The sequence below is a fragment of the Bos mutus genome, chromosome 8, assembly GCF_027580195.1.
Source record: "Bos mutus isolate GX-2022 chromosome 8, NWIPB_WYAK_1.1, whole genome shotgun sequence".
Taxonomy (NCBI): domain Eukaryota; kingdom Metazoa; phylum Chordata; class Mammalia; order Artiodactyla; family Bovidae; genus Bos; species Bos mutus.
Genome location: NC_091624.1, coordinates 35,147,847 through 35,167,875, shown reverse-complemented (window position 1 = coordinate 35,167,875; position 20,029 = coordinate 35,147,847). Strand labels below are relative to the sequence as shown.

The window sequence follows — 20,029 nt, the reverse complement described above, 5'->3', positions numbered from 1 at the left end:
CTTCAGCCAACCACCTCCACTGGACCCATGAAGGAGTCTCAACAGCATTTGAGGGAGAGTTCAAATCAACATATATATGGTGTACTTACAAACCCTGTAAGGTTACTTTCCTGACCAGATGGTGACAGCTTATGCCCTGAAGAAGCACAGACAGAGATTTCCAAAGTTAAATAAGGTGGAAAATGAATTGGCTTCATAGCTTCCTTTTCTTCTAGTCTAACAACAGCTTTCCCCTCCTGGCTCCCCACCCTCTGTTCCTGCAGGTACTTATTGCCTTATGCTTAAGACAATGACGAGGTGAACTTTGAAGTTCAAGGACCGAGCAGTCCTGAGGACAGGACGTCTGGAGGCCCAGGAGCCACATACACTGTGTTCTCATAACGGCTGGGCCTGCCTTCATTCCTGAGAACCTATCCCTGAGGTCAGTAAAGCTCATTTGCAAGCCTGGTGACTACTCGCTGTTCCACGGGGATAGCACGACATGAAAACCTGAGGTTTTCAGTGTTGCAATGGTCTGAAATATCCGTGAGTTTAGAAAACAAAACCACAGTTGTTCCTGGCTGGGCTGGTGCCCCAACCCAGTCCTAGCAGGACAATGCTGTGGCTGTGGGCTCCCACTGAGCTCTGAGACGCTGAAGAGGGTCAGCACTGGTACCAGCATGGAGCTAGGGCACATGCAGTGGGAGCCCTGCACGACAGGGCTCAGTGATGGTGAGACGGTCATGAACAAAGAACTGACTGCCTCCCCTCCACAGGAGGGGACTGGGGGGTGGCTCGGAAGGCAGGATCTAATGCAGGAGCTGGCCTGAGAGACCAAAGAGGAGGAGGTTCTTGATGGGATTGAAGGCCTCTTTCAGGCAGAACTGCTTGGTCTTTGTGAGGTTAACCTTGCAGATGGTGGGTGAATAGAGGAGCCCAGTTTCACGGTGAACCAGGGCCTTTCCTTCCTTTCCCTGACATTCTGTGAAGCCTTTGGCTTCTTGAAAGTGGGAGCTAATGTCAGACTTGGGACTGTCTTCTGCAGGGACCCCTTTGTAGTGTAGATGCGCTGGGCAGCACTTGGAGATCTGTAGGAGACATTCAGTGGGGCTGTGAAATGCAGATTGGTGAGGATCACACACTTGGATGCATGGTAGGCGTTTCCAAGGTTGAGGAACAGAAGAACTGTAACAGGGCTGCCTTGTTCAACAGCTGGCTGATAGCTGATGTGAGCACTGGTTCCCACTCTTGTCTATTGAGGGCTCTCTTAGCTTCAACCTTGCCTTGTGAAATATTTATTATGTCCATGAAATGCTCAGGATATTCCAATTAAAAGGTCTCATATCCCCCTTTGAGGAAGTAGATCTGTGGGGCTGGAGCCAGCAGACAGCCAGGTGTCACCAGAACATACAGTGCAACCCCCTCCCCACAAACCCCCACCCTGGCCTGGCTGCTCCCTGCCCCAGAAACTCATATTTATTTGGCTGTGCCACACAGCTTTGCAGGATCTTACTTAGTTCCTTGATCAGGGACTGAACCTGCATCCTCAGCAGTGAAAGCATGAGTCCTAACAACTGGACATCCAGAGAACTCAGAAACCCTAATTTGTATTTTTTTACATCTCTGAAACGATGTTACTCCATGTATTTCCCCCCATGTGGTTAAATACAGATTCCACACATATTTTACTATTTATGTTCAGAGTTGGGATAGACTTATTAAAAACAGCAAGGATTCTGCTACTTAAAAAGATTAAGGTTTTTGAAATAGGGGTTTTCTCTTACATGCTGCTGCTAAGTCACTTCAGTCGTGTCTGATTCTGTGTGACCCCATAGACGGCAGCCCACCAGGCTCCCGCGTCCCTGGGATTCTCTAGGCAAGAACACTGGAGTGGGTTGCCATTTCCTTCTCCAATGCAGGAAAGTGAAAAGTGAAGGTGAAGTCACTGAGTCGGGTCCGATTCTTCACGACCCCGTGAACTGCAGCCTACCAGGCTCCTCCATCCATGGGATTTTCCAGGCAAGAGTACTGGAGTGGGGTGTCATTGCCTTCTCCTTCTCTTACATAATATATCTTTAAACCAGTAAAACTTGTCATTTCTAGGTCAAGTTATGTGACTTAGAATAATAGAGATGCCCCAAGTAATTGTCAGTGATATTGAATTTTAAAAATATAAGGATGTACCCCAAAGTTATAAGTGGCCCTTAAAAGTTGCTCTAATTCTAAAAGTAAATGTTTTAAACACACCTTGAGCTCATATTTTCAGCCTCATCCATCATTACCCAGTTATTTCACATTTTGGCAGAAGACTGAGATAGTGTCAGGGCTCTTAGAGCAGTTGGTAGAACATCTGGAAGTTGCAGCATTATTTGGGAACACAGGGAAACATTGGTATTTAAGTCTGTTCAATCTACTGTGCAGGAAAGGACAATGTCCTACATATGTAGTGTAACCATCATAAACACAGAAAACTATGTAAAAGTAAGCAAGAAAACCTCTGTTTCTGAGTTTTTCTGTTAACTTTAGTTTCTTACTTACCAATTGCTTTACTAGCATTCATTAGCCTGATTTAAGGAGAAGGCAATGGCAAGCCACTCCAGTACTGTTGCCTAGAAAATCCCATGGATGGAGGAGCCTGGTAGGCTGCAGTCCATGGGGTCACTATCAGTTGGACATGACTGAGAGACTTCACTTTCACTTTTCACTTTCACGCATTGGAGAAGGCAATGGCAACCCACTCCAGTGCTCTTGCCTGGAGAATCCCAGGGACGGGGGAGCCTGGTGGGCTGCCATCTCTGGGGTTGCACAGAGTTGGACATGACTGAAGTGACTTAGCAGAAGCAGCAGCTGCAGCAGCAGCAGCAGCAGCAGCAGCCTCATTTAATGGAGAAGGTAATGGTACCCCACTGCAGTACTCTTGCCTGGAAAATCCCATGGACGGAGGAGCCTGGTGGGCTGCAGTCCATTGGGTCACTAAGAGTCGGACATGACTGAGAGACTTCACTTTCACTTTTCACTTTTCACTTTCATGCATTGGAGAAGGAAATGGCAACCCACTCCAGTGTTCTTGCCTGAAGAATCCCAGGGTTGGGGGAGCCTGATGGGCTGCCATCTATGGGGTCACATAGAGTTGGACATGACTGAAGTGATTTAGCAGCAGCAGCAGCAGCCTGATTTAACAGTCATCAAAACCAGTCTTTCTGGGTAGCTTTCACTCATTCACTCAAAACAAATTTTAGTTATGAAAAGGAAAAAAAAAAAGAAATCCTATTCCCAGTGTCTCTAGTGAGAATTGCAGGTACTGAGATACTGTTCATTACTGTTCTGCCAGTGGAGGAACCCAGGAGAATGCCTGGCCTTCGTCCGCCTCATTTTGTTCTACTCTCTTCCTTGCTCACAAATCTTCCAGGGCCTTGCGGCTCTGTTCTGGCTTTGGAGCATTTTGCACTTGAATTTGGAGCAGTCGCTGGACTGCTTCATTCTCACAGTTTGACTTTCAGCTCCTCAGGTGAGCTGCCTGGGACCATCCAATCTTCCTGAAGGTGCTGACTGGCTTGGGTATCACCGGGCACAGGGCCTGGCCTGGAGGGAGTGCAGAGGCAGCACAGCTATACAGGGGCTCAGAAGGCTTCTAAATAGCATCCCCCTGAAAAGAACCAGACAGGTGCGCCTATGACTTCTGGAAACAAGGACGTTTTTAAACCTCAGGTTGCATCTAAACGTGATCTGAAAAGGGCTTCAAAAGTAATCAAAGTTAAGACGATTTTAACATCCAAAAGGACAATGTTTGCTACAGTGGAACCATATCAAGTCTACAAAAGTTCATGAGTCCGTAACATTCTTAAAAAGAAAACTCTAGAAAAATCCCCTCATGCTTGTCACCACCTAAGCAAATTTAATTCCTTACTGTGAAAGTTATGGAGAAAAGGAAGCATTTACATCATCCAGTAGGAACAGCATTTCAAGGTAACAAAATAGCCCCAGTTGATGAGAAGCTACATTTTATACAATGCAAGTATAAAAGGAATGACAGGATTTGAAAAGCCTTGTTAGGAGACTTCTTGAGCAAAGATGGTCAGTTGGTCTTAAATAAGTGAGTGGACAGTAGGTGGGATGCTGGATACTCTGTGGGGCTAAGTTCGTGGGACACAGGTGACACACTGGCCTGGGGCACAGAGAAATAGCAGAATAAAGAGATCGGGCCACAAAGAACTAAACAGACATCTCTCCAAAGAAGACATGCAGTTGGCTAACAAACACATGAAAAGATGCTCAACATCACTCATTATCAGAGAAATGCAAATCAAAACCACAATGAGGTACCATTTCACCCCAGTCAGAATGGCTGCGATCCAAAAGTCTACAAGCAATAAATGCTGGAGAGGGTGTGGAGAAAAGGGAACCCTCTTACACTGTTGGTGGGAATGCAAACTAGTACAGCCACTATGGATAACAGTGTGGAGATTCCTTGAAAAACTGGAAATAGAACTGCCATATGACCCAGCAATCCCACTGCTGGGCATACACACCGAGGAAACCAGAATTGAAAGAGACACATGTACCCCAATGTTCATCACAGCACTGTTTATAATCGCCAGGACATGCAAGCAACCTAGATGTCCATCGATAGACAAATGGATAAGAAAGCCGTGGTACATATACACAATGGAATATTACTCAGCCATTAAAAAGAATACATTTGAATCTGTTCTAATGAGGTTGATGAAACTGGAACCTATTATACAGAGTGAAGTAAGCCAGAAAGAAAAACACCAATACAGTATAATAACACATATATATGGAATTTAGAAAGATGGTAACGATAACCCTATATGCGAGACAGAAAAAGAGACACAGATGTATAGAGCAGTCTTTTGGACTCTATGGGAGAAGGCAAGGGTGGGATGATCTGAGAGAATAGCACTGAAACATGTGTATTATCATATGTGAAACAGATCGCCAGTCCAGGTTCAATGCATGAGACAGGATGCTCAGGGCTGGTGCACTGGGATGACCCAGAGGGATGGGATGGGGAGGGAGGTGGGAGGGGGTTTCAGGATGAGGAACACATGTAAACCCATGGCTGATTCATATCAATGTATGGCAAAAACCACTACAATATTGTAAAGTGATTAGCCTCCAACTAAAATAAATAAATTAAAAAAATTAAAAAAAAAAAAAGAGATCAGGCCAATCTCAGTCCAAATGGACAATTTGTTTTGAGTGGGTCCACCGATATTATGAGCTTCTGAAGTGGGACAATGTGAAGTACACAACATTTCTGTTTTTGCATATGGATGTCTTGGTGTCTTTTTTCTTAAAAGTTCTAAAGTTAGATTGTTGTTTAGTTGCTAAAACAGAAGCTGGCTCTTTTGCCACCCCCATGGACTGTAGCCTGACAGACTCCTCTGCCCATGGGATTTCCCAGGCAGAATACTCCAGTGGGTAGCCATTCCCTACTCCAGAGAATCTTCCCGACCCAGGCATCGAACTTGAGTCTCCTGCATTGGGAGTCAGATTCTTTACCATTGAGCTACCCAGGAAGCCCTGAAGTTAGATTACCTTGATCTAACCCAAATTTCCCTCTTCAAGGCTGAGTTCTTGAGCAGGGTACGCTATCTCTTAGAGACTCAGTTTCTTAGACCTCTTAGGGTTTTTTGAGGACCTAATAATAATATTTGCAAAATTGCTGGACCAGAGCCTGACACTTTCAAGACTCAATAAATTAGCTATTATCGTTGTGTTTTCTGTATATGTCTGTGTATAATCTCCCCTCTCCTGCCCTCATCCCGGTCCAGCGCATGAGATCCTAGACTTCCAGCTGAGTAAGTTTAGAACCCATTAAAGTGTCAGGGCCCAAGTTCCAGACTCCTCCATTACTAATCTACTTGTAGAACCTGGGTGAGTCAGTTGCTTAGAGACTCTGGCCCTCAATTTCCTCACCATGAGCCTGGGAAGAGAGGTGGGCAGGGTGAAGGGGACCTTAAATGTGTGCCATGTGGGGAAGAAAGATGACACAAAACAGGATATTAAGATGTCGTTCAGCATGATTGTGTTTTAAAACCTGGGACACATGCATGTAAGATAGAAGTGATGGTTCCTGTTCAGTGGGCAGGACACTGGTCTTATTTTTCTTAACGTCTTCTAAAATAAAACTGAGGGCTGCCCTGATTCTACTCTTTTCAGGATTTAGCGAACAAATATTTGTTTACTAAATCTTTTAAATCTGTTATGATCATAATTCTTGTTCCAGAATAAAAATTCCATGACACTGTCACTTAACAAAACAGTAAAATGTACTTATTGACCACACCAATCACCCACTTGCCTGATAGACCATAAGCTCTGTTATGGCAGAGAGCTTTGTTTTTGTTCATTGATGCAACTCCAGGACCTATAACAGTGCCTCAGATATAGTAAATATTTGATAAATATTAGTTTAATTGTTCAAAAATCCTTACAAAGTTATCAGCTTGGATATTGAGTGTTTCTGTAAAACATGGGGCTCAGGTCCTGTGAAAAGGCTACATTTACTTGTCTCCATTCAAGGTTGATTTGAGTCAGGGAACCATCAAAGTTGAGTAAGGGCTTTGTAAATATGTGCAGTGCGTGTCACTAGCCATAGCAGACTGGGTTTTCCCCAGGACTCTCCCTGTGCAGTTTAGTCACAGAAAGTAAATAGGAATTCAGATTCCAATCCCTGCTTCTCTTTGTTCCTGCTAAATGAGGGTGGCTGATTACAAAGGAGCCTGTCAGTGCTGAGGTCTCCGCGTTCCAGAGTTGGGTGAGGAGGTGATCAGGGAGTGGAAACTGAGTAGAGCCTTGGCAGACAGCAGAGACAGGGCAATGGGTGCCCCAGGCAGAATTGGTTTGTTCCCCCAATGAACCATGGTGGAACACCTTCCCTGTTCAGGCCTGTAGAATCACAAGGACCTCAGAAGTTAAACACCATGTCCCAGGTCACAGAGCTAGAACCTCCTGGAGCCAGACAACCCAATCTATGCTGTCTGCCTTGAAGACTTGAGTTTTCCCCACTGTTCCTCTTCTGCTTTTGGCATCTCCAGTTCCTAAACATTTATTGAGAGCCTGTCATGAACGAGACACTATTCTAGACACTTAGGTGTTATCAGTGAACAAAACAAAGATCCATGTCTTAATCTGTGGGGTCTGAAACCAAGAGAAGGACCCAGAGACCAAGCCAAGAATTTTGCCTTGAGCTCCCCCTGCCTTAGGGGCAGATACAGAAGCCAACCTCTGTAAAGGCGTTCTTTGCTTCTCCCCTGTCCAATCTGAATATTCTGCACATAATCTGGATGTGAAAGTTGGACTGGAAAGAAGACTGAGCACCTAAGAATTGATACTTTTGAACTGTGGTATTGGAGAAGACTCTTGAGAGTCCCTTGGACTGCAAGGAGATCAAACCAGTCAATCCTAAAGGAAATCAGTCCTGAATATTCATTGGGATGACTGTTGCTGAAGCTGAAGCTCCAATACTTTGGCCACCTGATGTGAAGAGCCGACTCACTGGAAAAGAGGGCAAGAGGAGTAGCGGGCAACAGAGGATGAAATGGTTAGATGGCATCGTCGACCCAATGGACATGAGTTTGAGCAAACTCTAGGAGATAGTGTAGGACACAGATGCCTGGCATGCTGCAGCTCACAGGATTGAAAAGAGTCAGACACGACTTAGGCACTAAACAACAATAACCATCTGGCTTCAGCATTAAAACTTCTCCAGATGGAGCCTCATTAGTTCTTGCAGCTCCGTGTAGGCTTTATTTCAGTCCCTGGTTCAAGAATGGTAGTCTAAGCAAAAGTAAACAAGTGTACCGACAAGGGAGCTGACTGTGCATCAGATCATGAGCTCCTTATTGCTAAATTCAGACTTAAATTGAAGAAAGTAGGGAAAACCACTAGACCATTCAGGTATGACCTAAATCAAATCCCTTATGATTATACAGTGGAAGTGAGAAATAGATTTAAGGGCCTAGATCTGATAGATAGAGTGCCTGATGAACTATGGAATGAGGTTTGTGACATTGTACAGGAGACAGGGATCAAGACCATCCCCATGGAAAAGAAATGCAAAAAAGCAAAATGGCTGTCTGGGGAGGCCTTACAAATAGCTGTGAAAAGAAGAGAAGTGAAAAGCAAAGGAGAAAAGGAAAGATATAAGCATCTGAATGCAGAGTTCCAAAGAATAGCAAGAAGAGATAAGAAAGCCTTCCTCAGTGATCAATGCAAAGAAATAGAGGAAAACAACAGAATGGGAAAGACTAGAGATCTCGTCAAGAAAATTAGAAATACCAAGGGAACATTTCATGCAAAGATGGGCTTAATAAAGGACAGAAATGGTATGGACCTAAGAGAAGCAGAAGATATTAAGAAGATGTGGCAAGAATACACAGAACTGTACAAAAAAGATCTTCACGACCCAGATAATCATGATGGTGTGATCACTGACCTAGAGCCAGACATCCTGGAACGTGCAGTCAAGTGGGCCTTAGAAAGCATCACTATGAACAAAGCTAGTGGAGGTGATGGAATTCCAGTTGAGCTATTTCAAATCCTGAAAGATGATGCTGTGAAAGTGCTGCACTCAACATGCCAGCAAATTTGGAAAACTCAGCAGTGGCCACAGGACTGGAAAAGGTCAGTTTTCATTCCAATCCCAAAGAAAGGCAATGCCAAAGAATGCTCAAACTACCCACAATTGCACTCATCTCACATGCTAGTAAAGTCATGCTCAAAATTCTCCAAGCTAGGCTTCAGCAATATGTGAACCGTGAACTTCCTGATGTTCAAGCTGATTTTAGAAAAGGCAGAGGAACCAGAGATCAAATTGCCAACATCCGCTGGATCATGGAAAAAGCAAGAGAGTTCCAGAAAAACATCTATTTCTGCTTTATTGACTATGCCAAAGCCTTTGACTGTGTGGATCACAATAAACTGTGGAAAATTCTTCAAGAGAGGGGAATACCAGACTGCCTGACCTGTCTCTTGAGAAACCTATATGCAGGTCAGGAAGCAACAGTTAGAACTGGACATGAAACAACAGACTGGTTCCAAATATGAAAAGGAGTTCGTCAAGGCTGTATATTGTCACCCTGCTTATTTAACTTCTATGCAGAGTACGTCATGAGATACGCTGGACTGGAAGAAACACAAGCTGGAATCAAGATTGCTGGGAGAAATGTCAATAACCTCAGATATGCAGATGACACCACCCTTATGGCAGAAAGTGAAGAGGAACTCAAAAGCCTCTTGATGAAAGTGAAAGAGGAGAGTGAAAAAGTTGGCTTAAAGCTCAACATTCAGAAAACGAAGATCATGGCATCTGGTCCCATCACTTCATGGGAAATAGATGGGGAAACAGTGGGAACAGTGTCAGACTTTATGTTTTTGGGCTCCAAAATCACTGCAGATGGTGATTGCAGCCATGAAATTAAAAGATGCTTACTCCCTGGAAGGAAAGTTATGACCAACCTAGATAGCATATTGAAAAGCAGAGACATTACTTTGCCAACAAAGGTTCGCCTAGTCAAGGCTATGGTTTTTCCTGTGGTCATGTATGGATGTGAGAGTTGGACTGTGAAGAAAGCTGAGCGCTGGAGAATTGATGCTTTTGAACTGTGGTGTTGGAGAAGACTCTTGAGAGTCCCTTGGACTGCAACAGATCCAACCAGTCCATTCTAAAGGAGATCAGTCCTGGGTGTTCATTGGAAGGACTGATGCTAAAGCTGAAACGCCAATACTTTGGCCACCTCACGCGAAGAGCTGACTCAATGGAAAAGAGTCTGGTGCTGGGAGAGATTGGGGGCAGGAGGAGAAGGGGATGACAGAGGATGAGATGGCTGGATGGCATCACTGACTCGATGGACATGAGTTTGAGTGAACTCTGGGAGTTGGTGATGGACAGGGTGTGCAAAGATTCATGGGGTCTCTGATTCATGGGGTGTGTGATTCTTGCGTGCTGTGATTCATGGTGTTGCAAATAGTCAGACATGACTGAGCAACTGAACTGATTGACTGAAACAAGTGTAGGGTTTTTTAGTGGGGAGGTTTTGAAGTCTAGAGTTCCTTAAACAGGTAGCAAACAGGTAATAATAGAGGGCACTGGTTTGCTTGAAAGTGCCTGTGGCATCACTACAGATCAGATTGGAAGAATAGCAATTAAATTTATGACAGTGATTGTCTCAGAGCAAGACAAGGAAGGCTGGGTCAGTGGCCGTGGGGTCCCTTGACAACAGAGTTGGCTATCTGTGTGCATTATTTGGGTTCTTTAACAAAGAAATGTTATAAAGCAAATTGGATTGAAAGTTGTTACTTTTGCCTGGTGGGAACATGGTTGTTTTTATTGTACTCTTGCACTTTCTGGGTGGTGAGTATATAGGTTAGAACAAGGTGGTTGTGGTTAACAACCAGATTATCTGGGCTCATTCCTATCTGTCACTTATCGACTCAGCCCGTCTTTCTTTATTCATATGTTATAAAGATTGAGTGAATTGGTATGAAAAGCATTTCGACTAATGGTTGGCACATTATCAGAACTATCGTAGAAGTATTAACTGTACTGTTCTTATAGCTAAGAATATAGATATAAATAACTATAAATTAATCAACAAAAATGATGCATAGGATTTTCTAGGTGCACAGAAAGTTTGCAATCTTGATCAAAGAAGTTCTGCTAAGGCCCCAAGACTCCTGTGAAGTGAGCCTGATAATATGGAGTGGATCAGGAGATCCAGATCATGAGTAAGAAGTGGAGACAAACTCTGAAGTGTGGGTGCTCAGGCATTTGTTTGAGCACACACAGTGACATCCAGTAAAAAAGGGCCTTAGTAATTCATAAACAGGAAGCGTTAATTCCAAGAACCAAGGCACAAGGCACAAGGCTGTTTTTTCACACTCTTCTGTACAAGAAGGTTTTTTCTTTCTTCTTCTTCTTTTTTTTTTTAAAGTTTCCTGTTGCTCTTTCATCCATTTTCCAATTATAACCTCCATGTGCATTGGATTAGCCTCACTGCAGATGTGGGTTATTTAAACACATGTATATTTTTAAAGCTGAGTAATAATTTTTTTTATCCTTTAATTATAAACCAAACACATTTCTGCTCTCTTTGCTGACAGGAAACTGTCATATCTTATGTGTCTATTGTCTCTAAGCGAAATGACTTTACCCAACAAGTTTATTATTAATTTCTGATTTCATGTGTAAAATAGAAAATAACTCAAATTTTAGTCTCTAAAGGAAAAAAAAATGTGAGCCCATGTGTGGCTGTTAGCGTAATGGACACCATCTTGGGCCCATATAGTCCTCCCTATCTTTCTGCTGACCCTACCCAGAAATGTGCTCAGTGAATCACTTCTCTGTTGTCAATGGCTTTGTAGATAATAGATATTTTTTTATTAATCATCAGGACCAGGTGGCTTTTATGCTCTGTTAGTGCCCTAACAATGATGAAGACCTTTGAGAATATATTCCTGGCACCCATGAGACTAGTTATCCATTCAATCATCTTGATTCAAGAACACACACCCTATTTCCAAGCCCTTACTCGCATTGTTGTTTTTAGTCACTAAATCATGTCTGACCCTTTTGTGATCCCACAGACTATAGCATGCTTCTCTGTCCATGGGATTTCCTAGGTGAGAATACTGGAGCAGGTTGCCATTTCGTCCTCCTCCAGGGTGTCTTCCTGACCCAAGGATTGAACCTGAATCTCCTGCATCTCCTGCATTGGCAGGTAGATTCTTTACCACTGAGCCACCAGGGAAGCCCACTTACCTCCATACCTGAGGTTAACTATAAAATTGTCTCAATGGCCCCTGGGGGTGTGGAGTGCATCTGTGAATGCTTCTAAGTCATGGTCCACCCAATCCCACCCTGGGGGTTACCCTGTAATAACCTTACCACTGATAAAGTTTCAAGATACCTTTCCAGTTGGGTGAGCTCTTTTCATTCCCTCCATCCTCCAACAATCCACAGAGACCAACTCACAATTCTCTTTGTTCATTTTATTTTTCTTCTCTACTCACTGCCTCTCAGATCTCCTCACTCTTTCCTCAAAATGTTCTACTCTTAGGCCTGATTTTCATTTCTCAAGAGACTTGAACTGTCTAAATAAATATCTAGGCTACTGGTTGTTTGTTATGATCAGTGCATTTTCTTGGCAAAACTCTTATCAGTCTTTGCCCTGCTTCATTCCATATTCCAAGGCCAAATTTGCCTGTTACTCCAGGTGTTTGTTGACTTCCTACTTTTGCATTCCAGTCCCCTATAATGAAAAGGACATCTTTTTTGGGTGTTAGTTCTAAAAGGTCTTGTAGGTCTTCATAGAACCATTCAGCTTCTTCAGCGTTACTGGTTGGGGCATAGACTTGGATTACTGTGATATTGAATGGTTTGCCTTGGAAATGAACAGAGATCATTCTGTCGCTTTTGAGATTGCATCCAAGTACTGCATTTTGGACTCTTTTGTTGACCATGATGCCTACTCCATTTCTTCTGAGGGATTCCTGCCTGCAGTAGTAGATATAATGGTCATCTGAGTTAAATTCACCCATTCCAGTCCATTTTAGTTTGCTGATTCCTAGAATGTTGACATTCACTCTTGCGATCTCTTTTTTGACCACTTCCAATTTGCCTTGATTCATGGACCTGACATTCCAGGTTCCTATGCAATATTGCTCTTTACAGCATCGGACCTTGCTTCTATCACCAGTCACATCCACAGCTGGGTATTGTTTTTGCTTTGGCTCCATCCCTTCATTCTTTCTGGAGTTATTTCTCCCCTGATCTCCAGTAGCATATTGGGCACCTACTGACCTGGGGAGTTTCTCTTTCAGTATCCTATCATTTTGCCTTTTCATACTGTTCATGGGGTTCTCAAGGCAAGAATACTGAAGTGGTTTGCCATTCCCTTCTCCAGTGGACAAAATTCTGTCAGATCTCTCCACCATGACCCGCCCATCTTGGGTTGCCCCATGGGCATAGCTTAGTTTCATTGAGTTAGACAAGGCTGTGGTCCTAGTGTGATTAGATTGACTAATTTTCTGTGAGTATGCCCTCACAGTGTGTCTGCCCTCTGATGCCCTCTTGCAACACCTACCATCTTACTTGGGTTTCTCTTACCTTGGGCGTTGGGTATCTCTTCATGGCTGCTCCAGCAAAGCGCAGCCGCTGCACCTTACCTTGGACAAGGGGTATCTCCTCACTGCCGCGCTTCCTGACCTTCAACGTGGGATAGCTCCTCTAGGCCCTCCTGCGCCCGTACAGCCACGGCTCCTTGGACGTGGGATTGGTCCTCCTGGCTGCCGCCCCTGGCTTCGGGCGTGGGGACATGGGGGCGTGGGGTAGCTCCTCCCAGCCGCCGCCCCTGACCTCGGACGCCCTTGACCTCAACAACACAAGAGAAGACTCTATACATGGACATCACCAGATGGTCGACATTGAAATCAGATTGACTATATTCTTTGCAGCCAAAGATGGAGAAGCTCTATACAGTCAGCAAAAACAAGACCAGGAGCTGACTGTGGATCAGATCATGAACTCCTTATTGCCAAATTCAGACTGAAATTGAAGAAAGTAGGGAAAACCACTAGACCATTCAGGTATGACCTAAATCAAATCCCTTATGATTATACAGTGGAAGTGAAAAATAGATTTAAGGGCTTAGATCTGATAGATAGAGTGCCTGATGAACTATGGAATGAGGTTCATGACATTGTACAGGAGACAGGGATCAAGACCATCCCCATGGAAAAGAAATGCAAAAAAGCAAAATGGCTGTCTGGGGAGGCCTTACAAATAGCTGTGAAAAGAAGAGAAGTGAAAAGCAAAGGAGAAAAGGAAAGATATAAGCATCTGAATGCAGAGTTCCAAAGAATAGCAAGAAGAGATAAGAAAACCTTCTTCAGCAGTCAATGCAAAGAAATAGAGGAAAATGACAGAATGGGAAAGACTAGAGATCTCTTCAAGAAACTTAGAGATACCAAGGGAATATTTCATACAAAGATGGGCTCGATAAAGGACAGAAATGGTATGGACCTAACAGAAGCAGAAGATATTAAGAAGATGTGGCAAGAATACACAGAAGAACTGTACAAAAAAGATCTTCATGACCCAGATAATTACGATGGTGTGATCACTCACCTAGAGCCAGACATCCTGGAACGTGCAGTAAAGTGGGCTTTAGAAAGCATCACTATGAACAAAGCTAGTGGAGGTGATGGAATTCCAGTTGAGCTATTTCAAATCCTGAAAGATGATGCTGTGAAAGTGCTGCACTCAACATGCCAGCAAATTTGGAAAACTCAGCAGTGGCCACAGGACTGGAAAAGGTCTGTTTTCATTCCGATCCCAAAGAAAGGCAATGCCAAAGAATGCTCAAACTACCCACAATTGCACTCATCTCACACGCTACTAAAGTAATGCTCAAAATTCTCCAAGCCAGGCTTCAGCAATATGTGAACCGTGAACTTCCTGATGTTCAAGCTGATTTTAGAAAAGGCAGAGGAACCAGAGATCAAATTGCCAACATCCGCTGGATCATGGAAAAAGCAAGAGAGTTCCAGAAAAACATCTATTTCTGCTTATTGACTATGCCAAAGCCTTTGACTGTGTGGATCACAATAAACTGTGGAAAATTGTGAAACGGATGGGAATACCAGAACACCTGATCTGCCTCTTGAGAAATCTGTATGCAGGTCAGGAAGCAACAGTTAGAACTGGACATGGAACAACAGACTGGTTCCAAATAGGAAGAGGAGTACCTCAAGGCTGTATATTGTCACCCTGCTTATTTAACTTCTATGCAGAGTACATCATGAGAAACGCTGGACTGGAAGAAACACAAGCTGGAATCAAGATTGCCTGGAGAAATATCAATAACCTCAGATATGCAGATGACACCACCCTTATGGCAGAAAGTGAAGAGGAACTCAAAAGCCTCTTGATGAAAGTGAAAGAGGAGAGTGAAAAAGTTGGCTTAAAGCTCAACATTCAGAAAACGAAGATCATGGCATCTGGTCCCATCACTTCATGGGAAATAGATGGGGTAACAGTGGGAACAGTGTCAGACTTTATGTTTTTGGGCTCCAAAATCACTGCAGATGGTGATTTCAGCCATGAAATTAAAAGATGCTTTCTCCTTGGAAAGAAAGTTATGAGCAACCTAGATAGCATATTGAAAAGCAGAGACATTACTTTGCCAACAAAGATCCATCTAGTCAAGGCTATGGTTTTTCCTGTGGTCATGTATGGATGTGAGAGTTGGACTGTGAAGAAGGCTGAGTGCCGAAGAATTGATGCTTTTGAACTGTGGTGTTGGAGAAGACTCTTGAGAGCCCTTGGACTGCAAGGAGATCCAACCAGTCCATTCTGAAGGAGATTAGCCCTGGGATTTCTTTGGAAGGAATGATGCTAAAGCTGAAACTCCAGTACTTTGGCCACCTCATGCGAAGAGTTGACTCATTGGAAAAGACTGTGATGCTGAGAGGGATTGGGGGCAGGAGGAGAAGGGGACGACAGAGGATGAGATGGCTGGATGGCATCACTGACTGGATGGATGTGAGTCTGAGTGAACTCCAGGAATTGGTGATGGACAGGAAGGCCTGGCATGCTGCAATTCATGGGGTCGCAAAGAGTCCGACACGATGAGTGACTGAACTGAACTGTTTGTTTGTCACTGGTAGAAGCATTTCAGATGTGCAGGGCACTCAGTGCCGATCTGTGGATAATGACCTCAGATCTGAACAGACCCTTAATGAAAGAAATGGTTCAGTTCAGTTCAGTTCAGTCGGTCAGTCTTTTCTGACTCTTTGCGACCCCATAAATCGCATCACGCCAGGCCTCCCTGTCCATCAACAACTCCCGGAGTTCACTCAGACTCACATCCATCCAGTCAGTGATGCCATCCAGCCATCTCATCCTCTGTTGTCCCCTTCTCCTTATGCCCCCAACCCCTCCCAGCATCAGAGTCTTTTCCAATTAATCAACTCTTCCTTAAATCCACTTCCTCTCCAGGTCACTTCTCCACATCTTGAGCCTGATCACACTATAGGAGCCTCATCCACTGAGGTCACCAGTGACTCTTCCTCACTGCAAATCCATAAACCTTGGGCAATCCTTATTGTGATGCTGAATCTTGGCCCACTTTGGTTGCAGTTACCCTGCACTTCCGCTGCCCTTTCCTGGTACTCCTCCACCCTTGTCCACTCCCTCTTAGTTGCCTTTGTCACTTCCCTTCCTCCACCCACGTGGGGAATTAATGTCCCCAGGACTTCTGCCATAGATGTATGATTTACTGATTTACAGACTTTCTCTGAATGGCATCTCTAGAAGTCATCCAAACATTCTGCGTGCAAGTTGTGATATGGTGATTTATTGTAACACATACACATTTGGTCTTCCTTCCCCTTTCTGAGCACAGAGCTCCTGAAACTCTTGTAAATTCCTACACATGAAGAGCATCTTTTGTTCTACTGAGGCAACTCTGGGTGGGCTCCTGGATGGCTCTAGGATGGAGGCTGGTCACCAGAAAGATCAAGCCATGGAGACTCTTGGGATTTTTCTAATTAATCCAACCTGATAAAAGTGCCATGGGAACCTGTACTGATCAGAAGCACAGTGACATCATGGACTCATGATTGGCATCTGAAATGGAAGGGTGGGAGGTCTTGAAGGACTGAGCCCTTAACCTATGGGATTTGATGCTGTCTCCAGGTAGACAGTATCAGAGTTCAGTTAAACTGTAGGACACCCAGCTGGTGTCAGAAGTGTTATGAGAATGGTCCTTGTGTGAGAATCAGGGAAAAACACAGGAGGATTTTGCTTATGTACACATCCACATATGCAGTTCTGGAGAAAGCATCTTGAGCTTTCAGTATCATTCTTAAAGATCCATAATCCCATAAGAACTAGTGGAGAGAGAGAGAAGGAGGATATGAAGAACCTGCATCTCTTATGTCTCTTGCATTGGCAGGTAGTTTCATTACCACTATTGCCACCTGTGAAGCCCCCAAAGGAAGCAAAGGAAGTCCAAATTTCCAGAAGGCAGATGCTCCGCACCCATATTTGGAATCATCTCCACTTGGCTGTCTCATAGGCACTACCAACTCAGTGTGACCGACCCTGAAACCAACCACCCAAACAGGTTCCCATTCCTGTCTCCTTTCATCCATCTGTATGTGGCACTGCCATTCACCCTGCTTCCCAAGTCAGAACTTTGGGGGAAAGTTTATTCTCACATCTTACACTCAATCACCTTTAGTACCTGCTCAGTTCAGACAATCACCTCCTCTCACCTAAAGTATAGCCATAACTTTTTCTAACTTATTGCCTCTAGTTCTTTTCTACAATAGTTTATCTTCATGTGACTGCCCAAGAAGTATTTCACATGTGACATTTCATCCACAAGGGAAATAAAACACCTAAGCCAAATAGGTAAAGTCTTGGTCCTTGCCCCCCAGAAGGCATTATCTTTCATCCCTCGACAACAACGTGATCAGCCAGACTGAACTCCTTGAGTTCATGCTTTGCACATGTGATTTCTCTGTATGGAACATCACCCCGGCACCCTCACTTCCTCATTTACTGTCCGCCTGTAGTTCACCAGGCAAAACTCACCCCACACTTCAAGCCTCTCCCCCTCAAGGGCCTCCTCCTTTGTGATGCCTTTTTGGCTTCCCCAGGTGACATGGGCCAGGCTTCTGGGATCCACCTACTCTCAGGGACTCCCACCTACTTACCCACCTCCAACTTTCACACCCCTCTTATACACACGCTTTCGTTTTATACTGCATTGACTTTCAGCATCGTTAATGATTTGCGCAAGGCAGCATACTTGCTCTATGTATAGAGAACCAAAGCAAGATCAATGGACGGAAGAAAAGTTTAGATGCAGAGATCTGGGCAACCAACTACTCTAAGCAAAAAGGGAGTAAAAGGTGGTCCGGTGGTTAAGAATTCACCTGCCAGTGCCGTGGACACAGGTCCAATCCCTGGTCAGGGAACTAAGATCCCCCATGCTAGAGAGCAACTAAGCCCAGGAGCCACAACTGGAGAATCATGTGCTGCAATGAAAGATCCACATGCCACAACAAAGATCCTGCTTGCTACAGTTTAAGACCTGACACAGCCAAATAAATGTTTTTTAACCTAAAAAAAGGAGTGAAGGGGGTATATGGAGAATTTTAAAACTCACATGTGGAGTTTGCTTAATTTCATTTGTACCACTGATTCCTGTTAAATATTTATTTGAGGCTGTGAGGATTCAACAAGATTAGCAAAGTGGTATTGTATCCAGAGCTAAATGCACTTTGCAGTGATTATCTACTTTTCTTAAATCTTTTGCTAGTCTCTGAAATCCTTGGATGCTAAGGCTGTGTCTTTTCACATGTTTCTCCTCTGAGCCTAGCAGTAGGCAGCGAACTCCACAAGTTCTCCATCACTGGGAGGTGGGACTGCCTCTTACTACTAAGAACTGAGTGAGATTTTTGAATGAATGTGCAAAATAATGAACCAGAAAGGAGACATTTTCTAATAATTCTTACAGAGATCATTCATCATGCCTTTAGTAAGCAGGGCGCCTAGCAGGCACTAGATACAAGCAATGAGCCAATCAGGGGCTCCAGGTCAGCCTGGCTCACAGGTCTGCTGGAGGCTGTGAATGTGGCTCAGAGTGGGCATGTCCTGCTGGGCGTGGTCTGTGTAGCAGGCTGGACGGGTGGTACCTGGGCGTTAAGTGAGTTTTTTGGACACCCCATAAGCTGTTAGAAAGGGATAGGGGAAGACTTGAGGACTCAACACATTTGAAAGTCAGATCCTTGGAAGTGATTCAAGAGAGACATGTGATTTCCTGTGGTGCGGGAGGCAGGGGAACATGGCAGTGTAGAAAACAGGTTTCAGCCCCTCACCAGCTGTGTGACCCTGGCTCTTCGCCCTCTGTCTTGGGTGGGTTAGAGGGCTTTAAAAGAACATAGGAAATAAGTGGTACTTGTTTCTGTGTTGAACTCTCTAACACATCATTGATAAGTATCTGACCAAACCACTGTACCAAAAACAAAACAAACAAACAAACAAAAAACCCTCCTGGCCAAACCCAAGAGTCTTTCCATTGTCTCATTCTCCTTAATTTCTCTGGCCCCTGGCTCTGTTGATGGCACTTCACTTTCCTTGACCTTCTCTCCAGCCTGATTCTCTTCATTCCAATTGCTACTGTCCCTCTACTTCCCCTGGGGTGGGAGTGATTGCTTCTTTAGATGTCATCTTTCTCTAGATTCCCAGTTTCCCCCTGCCCCTACCTTTGTGACACTTTCCAAATCAGTATCTCTAACCTGTGCTCTCATCCTAACCCTGTTCTGATCTCCATGTGTCACCTTTCTGTTCCAAGATTCCTCCTCTGTTATAAAGTATAATTGACCCCATGCCCTCTAATACTTCTTCCAACTCTAGACTTTGGTTTGGGGCAGCCAAACAGAACAGACAAACATTTTAAAAATGCTCCTTTCATATGATCCAACATTACACGTATAAGAATCTGTCTTACAGAAATACACAAATCTTAAAGGACAGATGGTCAAATATATTCATGATGACTTATTAAGAGAAAAACATTAGAATGGTTTATAGGAGAAATGGTGAATTATGGTATTTCATACCATGAGAGAATAAGTAGAAGTTAGAATAAGGCATGTCTATAAGGACTTACGATATTAAAGGATTCTGCAGAGTATGGTGAAAAAAAAAGTGAGTTGCAGAACTTTATATCTGTACTATTATCCCATTTGTGGATGTGTTTGGGAGGAAGGGCTTCAGCAATACATGAACCGTGAAGTTCCAGATGTTCAAGCTGGTTTTAGAAAAGGCAGAGGAACCAGAGATCAAATTGCCAACATCTGCTGGATCATGGAAAAAGCAAGAGAGTTCCAGAAAAACATCTATTTCTGCTTTATTGACTATGCCAAAGCCTTTGACGGTGTGGATCACAACAAACTGTGGAAAATTCTTCAAGAGATGGGAATACCAGAACACCTGACCTGCCTCTTG

The 20,029-nt window shown here is 44.0% G+C and overlaps 1 pseudogene; it reads right to left on the bottom strand.

Moving 5' to 3' along the window:
* Nucleotides 1-584: 584 nt before the first annotated feature.
* On the bottom strand, nucleotides 585-3,459 carry LOC102270682 (dual specificity protein phosphatase 5 pseudogene; annotated as a pseudogene).
* Nucleotides 3,460-20,029: the final 16,570 nt, after the last annotated feature.